Source organism: Vitis riparia, unplaced genomic scaffold (genome assembly GCF_004353265.1).
Source record: "Vitis riparia cultivar Riparia Gloire de Montpellier isolate 1030 unplaced genomic scaffold, EGFV_Vit.rip_1.0 scaffold473_pilon_pilon, whole genome shotgun sequence".
In the NCBI taxonomy this organism is placed as follows: Eukaryota; Viridiplantae; Streptophyta; class Magnoliopsida; order Vitales; family Vitaceae; genus Vitis; species Vitis riparia.
The window spans coordinates 118,636-126,031 of NW_023269687.1; the positions used below are offsets into that span (position 1 = coordinate 118,636).

Consider the following 7,396-nt stretch of genomic DNA (forward strand, 5'->3'; position numbering starts at 1 on the left):
CACATTGTCTCAATCCCAAGAAATGTCATGGTGTCTTTATTAAGAATACCTATTGTTATCGGCTTCCATCAACAATAACCCAATCCACAGGAAATCTATGATCAACATATGATCTCACTCGTAGGTCAAAGCCATTACTACTTCAACACAAGCTCAATATTCTCTCAAGGTTGATAGACAATACAATGAAGCAACTTGGTGGGGTCATGACTACTTAATAACCTTAAGTCATAACTCACCATAGGTCCTGTCCAATATGCAACCATACACACTAGTGAACTTACCATAGGAAACCCATCCTAGTAGCCAAGACAAACTATCCCTCCAATTAGAAGATGGTGCACTATAACCTCTAATTGGTTGCCTAGGCCCATGAACCGACTATGAACAAGTCATCTATTTTCAGGGAACCCATGTACAATGTAAAAGATGCAGGCAAAAATACTCATAAAGTATAATACATGGAATAAGGATAGATAAAAGTGAGACTAGAACATCATTAAATAAATAATGAATTCCAAATTTATTACATCATGTCATGTTTTTAAGGGCTTTATCCTAACAATGTCCCACTAGCCCTCAAATCATCATGCATATAAAGCATGCCAAATACTTATCTGAAACCTATGTTATCCCTGTGACCAGCAAAGACTCTACATGTCAATGTCTTCGTGAAGGGACCCACCGGGTTTTCCATAGAGGGTATCTTGTCAACCATCATACCACCCTCTAAACTATCTCAACACTTTAGAGCACAAACACATTATCCCTCGTTCTCCTAAGATACTTGAGGATATGCTTAACAATAGTTTAGTGTTTTGGACCTAGATTAGACTGATATTTACTCACCATACCCACTATAAAGCAAATATCTAGCCTAGCACATAGCATTGCATACATAAGGCTACCACTGTAGAGCATAGGGTATTAACTGCATGCACTCTTTCTCCTCAGGTGTTTTATGACACTGATCCTGAGAAAGAGGAATTCCAAGCCTAAAAGGTAACAAATCTTTCTTGGAATCATGCATTACATATTTGACCAAAAGCTTATCTATGTAGGTAGCTTGAGGTAGCGCTAGTTTCCTATTCTTACGGTCCCTAAAAACTGTAATCCCAAGAATATACTAATCTTCTCCTAGATCATTCATCTGGAATTGAGTAGAAAACCAGATCTTGACTGATGACAAAAACCCTACATCATTACCAATGAGTAAATTGTCATGTACCTACAAGATCCTAGAGCACCACCATGGTTCCCTGCAATTTCTTATACTCACAAGGCCCTTTGCTATGAAAATATCTAGTTACATCATATATATGCGAATATCAAGATAATCATTTAAGAACACTGATTACTACCCAAAAGTGCCATTTTACACCTTTAAGTCATTATGTTTTAAGCACTTTTGTGTAGTACTTCTTCACCTTTATTCCAATTGGCATGTTAAGGACCTAGCAATGACTTCTAATCATATTTGTGGCTAGTTTTAGTGTTTTTACATCTTTTTGGATCATTAAGACAAGCCAACCAAAGAAGAATAGCAAAGAAAAGCAAAGAAAAGCAAAGAGAAGCAAGGAGGAAATCAGAAGACAGCAGCTGCAGTCTTCTTGGGCACTTTTGGAGCACTTCCTGAAGTCCATTTTCTACATGCTATATACCGTTTCAAATATCAGGAAGTCAAGAATCCAACACTTCAAACCGTGTACGATTTGGAGCTGAAACGAGGAAGTTATGGCCTTCGGAAGACAACTGCTCCAGGTGTGCGAAAATTTCGCACACCCCCTGCAGGTGTGCGAATGGTGTGCGAGTTTCGCACACCCCCTTCAGGTGTGCGAAAATTTCGCACACCCCCATGCGTGGTGTGAAATCTCCTCTGTTTTTGCCGACTCCACTTTAGATATTTTCTTAAGTATTTTTTGATGTAATTTCCTTTCTTCTCCTTGTAAAAAGCCAATGAAAAGCTTTGCTTTTGTAAAAACTATATAAGGGGTGGAAATCACCTCTTGAAACATGTAACACGCGTGTTAAGCTTAACACTTAGCAATATACAGAGCTCTCTCATTTTCTATTTTCTCTTTACTATTTTCTTTTTCTTGGAAGCCAAACAACCTCTGAGGATGTTTTCTCAGAGGATGAGAGGCTAAACTCTTGGTTTCTTGGAGTGAAGGAAGCTAGGTGAAAAGTCCAGATGCAAAGGTGGAAAATGCTCGTGCATTAAATACAGGTAGTTGAAGTTCATAAATGGCTTTTAAATCCAAAGTTTTGCTTTAAATCCCTTAGAATCACTTTGAATGGCCAATACATGGTAAGCTTCAGGTCTTTATGGATGCTTATTGCTAGATCCATATTAGTCCATTAGTTATCATGTATGAGCCATTGGAAAGTGGTTCAAGGTGAAGACCTATATAGTGTCTAAAGCCATTAATGGACCTTGACTACCATTTCTATTGATTTTTATGGATTAAATCTTCATTGTTAAACCTATACCGGTTCGGGAAATAACTATAGGTTAAATCCCCAATGCGAGGAGAAAAATCCGGAATTTTCCACTTTGCATTCTAAACTTGATCCTAGCAATCCTTAGCTCCGAGAAACTTTCTTTCTCCATTTTTAATTAGTTTATGTTAATTTAGGTTCAAACACTTTCAAAACAAATTTTATTTTCTTTTAAACTTTAAGTTTTTGATAAAGGAAATCATTAAATTCAATTTCTAATCTCAAGTATATCACTGGTAGAATGAAAACCCATCCCAGAGTTCGACCCTAGAGCCACTATACTATAGTAGCTTTGCTACACTAGTATGAGGTCATAGGTTTTATAAATGTTTTTGATTAAATGACCCGACTGGACTATCATGCGCGAATCAAAATGGCGCCGCTGCCGGGGATGGTGCCACAATACAGTGATGCAACCTTTTAGAGGCTACTTGTGATTTTCATCACAAGTTTGGTGAATTCCTTTTTCACTAACTTTTTTTTTCTTTCTTTTAATTTTAGAATTTCTTTTGTTTTGTTTCTAACCTTAACTTTCTTCTAGTTTTCTTTTGTTTTTGTTGTCTTTGTTTTGTTTTCAGGTAAGTAGAGATTTGTGCATGCCCTATTGGATTCGGGACCAAGAGGGAAGATTAGTAAGGATTGAGAATCCTCAAGACACAGAGTTGAATATCTGTGTAAACATCATGGACCCTCCACAAGAGGATTAGAATTCTCAACAAGGTCAAGGGGGTAATCCAAATGCATATCTATCCATGAGGGATAGAATGCACCTACCAAGGATGAGTGCACCCTCATGCATAATACCTCCTCTTGAGCAGCTGATTATAAAGCCCCATATTGTGCCCCTTCTACCAAATTTCCATGGAATGGAGAGTGAGAATCCATATGCCCACATCAAGGAGTTTGAGGAGATGTGCAATACCTTTAGAGAGGGAGGAGCTTCAATAGACTTGATGAGACTCAAGCTATTCCCTTTCACTTTGAAGGACAAGGCAAAATATGGCTTAATTCTTTAAGGCCAAGGAGCATAAGGAATTGGGTTGATCTTCAGGCTGAGTTTTTGAAGAAATTTTTCCCCACCCATAGAACCAATGGGTTGAAGAGGCAAATCTCAAACTTTTCTGCAAAAGAAAATGAGAAATTCCATGAATGTTGGGAGAGGTATATGGAGGCCATTAACGCTTGTCCTCATCATGGCTTTGATACATGGCTCTTGGTGAGCTATTTCTATGATGGAATGTCTTCCTCCATGAAGCAAATTCTTGAAACCATGTGTGGGGGAGATTTTATGAGTAAGAATCCGGAAGAAGCCATGGATTTTTTAAGTTATGTATCTGAGGTAACAAGAGGATGGGATGAGCCCAACTCAAAGGAATTGGGAAGGATGAAAGCTCTTGTAAATCCAAAGGGTGGATTGTACATGTTAAGTGAAGACATGGACATGAAAGCTAAGGTGGCAACAATAGCAAGGAGGTTGGAAGAACTTGAGTTGAAAAAGATGCATGAAGTTCAAGCCATTTCCGAGACTCAAGCCCATGCCATGCCATGCACCATTTGCCAATCATGTGACCATGTGGTAGATGAGTGCCCAACCATGCCAGCTGTGAGGGAGATGTTAGGTGATCAAGCCAATGTTGTGGGGCAATTTAGGCCTAACAACAATGCACCTTATGGAAACACCTATAATTCAAGCTGGAGAAACCATCCAAATTTTTCTTGGAGGCTAAGACCACCTCCATACCAACCACAAGCCCAAACTCAAGCACCTCAACAAACCTCTTCAGTGGAGCAAGCCATTGCAAACCTAAGCAAAGTCATGAATGACTTTGTGGGTGAACAAAGGGCAATCAACTCCCAATTGCACCAAAAGATTGAGAATGTTGAGAGTTCTCTAAATAAGAGAATGGATGGGATGCAAAAATGATCTATATCAGAAGATAGATAATATTCAATACTCCATCTCTAGGCTTACCAACCTCAACACAGTGAATGAGAAAAGAAAGTTCCCCTCTCAACCAAGCCAAAATCCAAAGGGTGTTCATGAAGTTGAAACCCAAGAGGGGGATTCTTCAAAGTTGAGGGAGGTCAAAGCTGTGATCACCTTGAGGAGTGGAAAGAAGGTTGATCAACCCTTGCCTAAGGTGAGGCAAGATGAAGAACTCTTGACAAAGAAAACCTTGGTTAAAGAGAGCAATAACCAAGAAGAGGAGAGTGGGAAGAAAAGTGCATCCAAATCAAGCTTTGAAGAAGAGCCGAGGATAGTGATTAAAGAAGATATGATGAAGAAACATATGCCTCCCCCTTTTCCTCAAGCTTTACATGGAAAGAAGGAAATCAAGAATTCATCAGAAATTCTTGAAGTCTTGAGACAAGTGAAGGTGAATGTACCCTTACTTGATATGATCAAGCAAGTCCCCACATATGCAAAGTTTCTGAAGGACTTGTGCATGGTCAAGAGAGGGCTACATGTGACAAAGAATGCATTCCTCACTGAGCAAGTAAGTGCTATTATTCAGAGTAAGTCTCCAGTCAAGTATAAAGATCCGGGTTGCCCCACCATTGCAATCAACATTGGAGGGACACTTGTGGAGAAAGCTTTACTAAACTTGGGGGTAAGTGTGAATTTGCTCCCATACTCTGTGTACAAGCAACTGGGACTTAGAGGATTGAAGCCCACAACCATCACTCTCTCCTTAGCTGATAGATCTGTCAAAATCCCAAGGGGGGTGATAGAGGATGTTCTAGTGCAAGTGGACAAATTCTACTATCCTGTGGATTTTGTTGTGCTTGATACCGATCCCACTGTTATGGAAGCTAATTACGTGCCAATCATCCTTGGGAGACCTTTCCTGGCTACCTCCAATGCCGTCATCAATTGTAGAAATGGGGTGATGCAGCTCACATTTGGAAACATGACCTTGGAATTAAACATATTCCATCTTTGCAAGAGGCATCTTCACCCAGAAGAGGATGAAGGATTGGAGGAGGTGTGCTTGATTAACACCTTGGTTGAAGAGCATTGTGACAAGAGTTTAGAAGAGAGCTTGAATGAAAGCTTTGAAGTGCATGAAGAAGGGTTACCTGAACCCTCTGATGTCCTAGCTACCATGTCTCCATGGAGGAGACGGGAAGAGATCTTACCACTGTTCAATAAGAAAGACTCACAAGGAGCAGCTATGGAGGACCCTCCAAAGCTTGTTTTGAAGCCACTTCCTGTTAATTTGAAGTATGCATATTTGGAGGAAGATGAGAAATGTCCAGTGGTGGTCTCTTCAAATCTCACAAGTGATCAAGAGGATAGTCTTTTGGGAGTCCTCAGAAAATGCAAGAAAGCCATTGGATGGCAAATTTCTGATCTGAAGGGGATTAGTCCTCTGGTGTGCACCCACCATATCTATATGGAGAAAGATGCAAAACCAGTGAGACAACCCCAGAGGAGGTTGAATCCTCACATGCAAGAGGTGGTGAGGGGTGAAGTTCTGAAGCTACTACAAGCAGGGATCATATATCCCATTTCAGATAGCTTGTGGTGAGCCCCACCCAAGTAGTTCCAAAGAAATCTGGTATCACTATGATCCAGAATGAGAAAAGGGAGGAAGTCTCTACACATCCTACCTCAGGATGGAGGGTGTGTATAGACTATAGGAGGTTGAATTCAGTGACTAGGAAGGACCATTTCCCATTGCCTTTCATGGACCAAGTCCTTGAGAGAGTCTCAGGACATCCTTTCTACTGTTTTCTAGATGGTTACTCGGGGTACTTCCAAATAGAGATTGATTGGAAGATCAAGAAAAGACAACCTTCACATGCCCCTTTGGTACTTTTGCGTATAGGAGAATGCCCTTTGGTTTATGTAATGCTCCTGCAACCTTCCAAAGATGTATGCTAAGCATCTTCAGTGATATGGTAGAACGCATCATGGAAGTCTTCATGGATGACATCACTGTTTATGGAAGTTCTTTGAGGAGTGTTTGTTACACTTAGAAGCCGTTCTCCACAGATGTATTGAGAAAGACCTAGTGCTAAATTGGGAGAAGTGCCATTTTATGGTATAACAAGGCATTGTCTTAGGACATGTAATCTCAAAATGGCATTGAGGTAGATAAGGCAAAGGTGGAGCTAATTGTTAAGTTACCACCTCCCACAAATGTAAAGGAATTAGGCAATTCCTAGGACATGCCGGGTTCTATAGGAGGTTCATTAAGGATTTTTCAAAAATCTCAAAGCCTCTTTGTGAACTCTTGGTAAAGGATGCCAAGTTTGTGTGGGATGAGAAGTGTCAGAAGAGTTTTGATGAACTGAAGCAATTCCTCACAACTGCACCAATAGTTAGAGCCCCAAATTGGAATACCTCTGAGGTAATGTGTGATGCAAGTGATCTTGCTATGGGGCTGTTTTAGGGCAAAGAGAGGATGGAAAGCCCTATGTGATTTATTATGCGAGCAAGACTTTGAACGAGGCTCAAAGGAACTACACAACTACTGAGAAGGAGTTGTTGGTAGTAGTTTTTGCCTTGGATAAGTTTCGTGCCTATTTGGTAGGGTCCTCTATAGTGGTGTTCACTGACCATTCCGCTTTGAAGTACTTGCTGACCAAGCAAGATGTCAAGGCAAGATTGATAAGATGGATCCTTTTGCTCCAAGAATTTAATCTCCAAATCCGGGATAAAAAGGAAGTAGAAAATGTGGTAGCTAACCATTTGTCAAGACTTGTGATAACACATGACTCACATGGTCTGCCTATCAATGATGACTTCCCTGAGGAGTCTCTCATGTCAATAGATGTAGCCCCATGGTATTCTCACATTGCAAATTACTTGGTTACTGGGGAAGTTCCAAGCGAGTGGAGTGCCCAAGACAAGAGGCATTTCTTTGCTAAGATCCATGCTTACTATTGG

The 7,396-nt window shown here is 40.4% G+C and overlaps 1 non-coding gene across 1 annotated transcript; it reads right to left on the reverse strand.

Moving 5' to 3' along the window:
• Positions 1-3,592: 3,592 nt before the first annotated feature.
• On the reverse strand, positions 3,593-3,699 carry LOC117909937. The gene has a single exon (XR_004650499.1). It is a non-coding gene; the product is annotated as a small nucleolar RNA R71 (small nucleolar RNA).
• Positions 3,700-7,396: the final 3,697 nt, after the last annotated feature.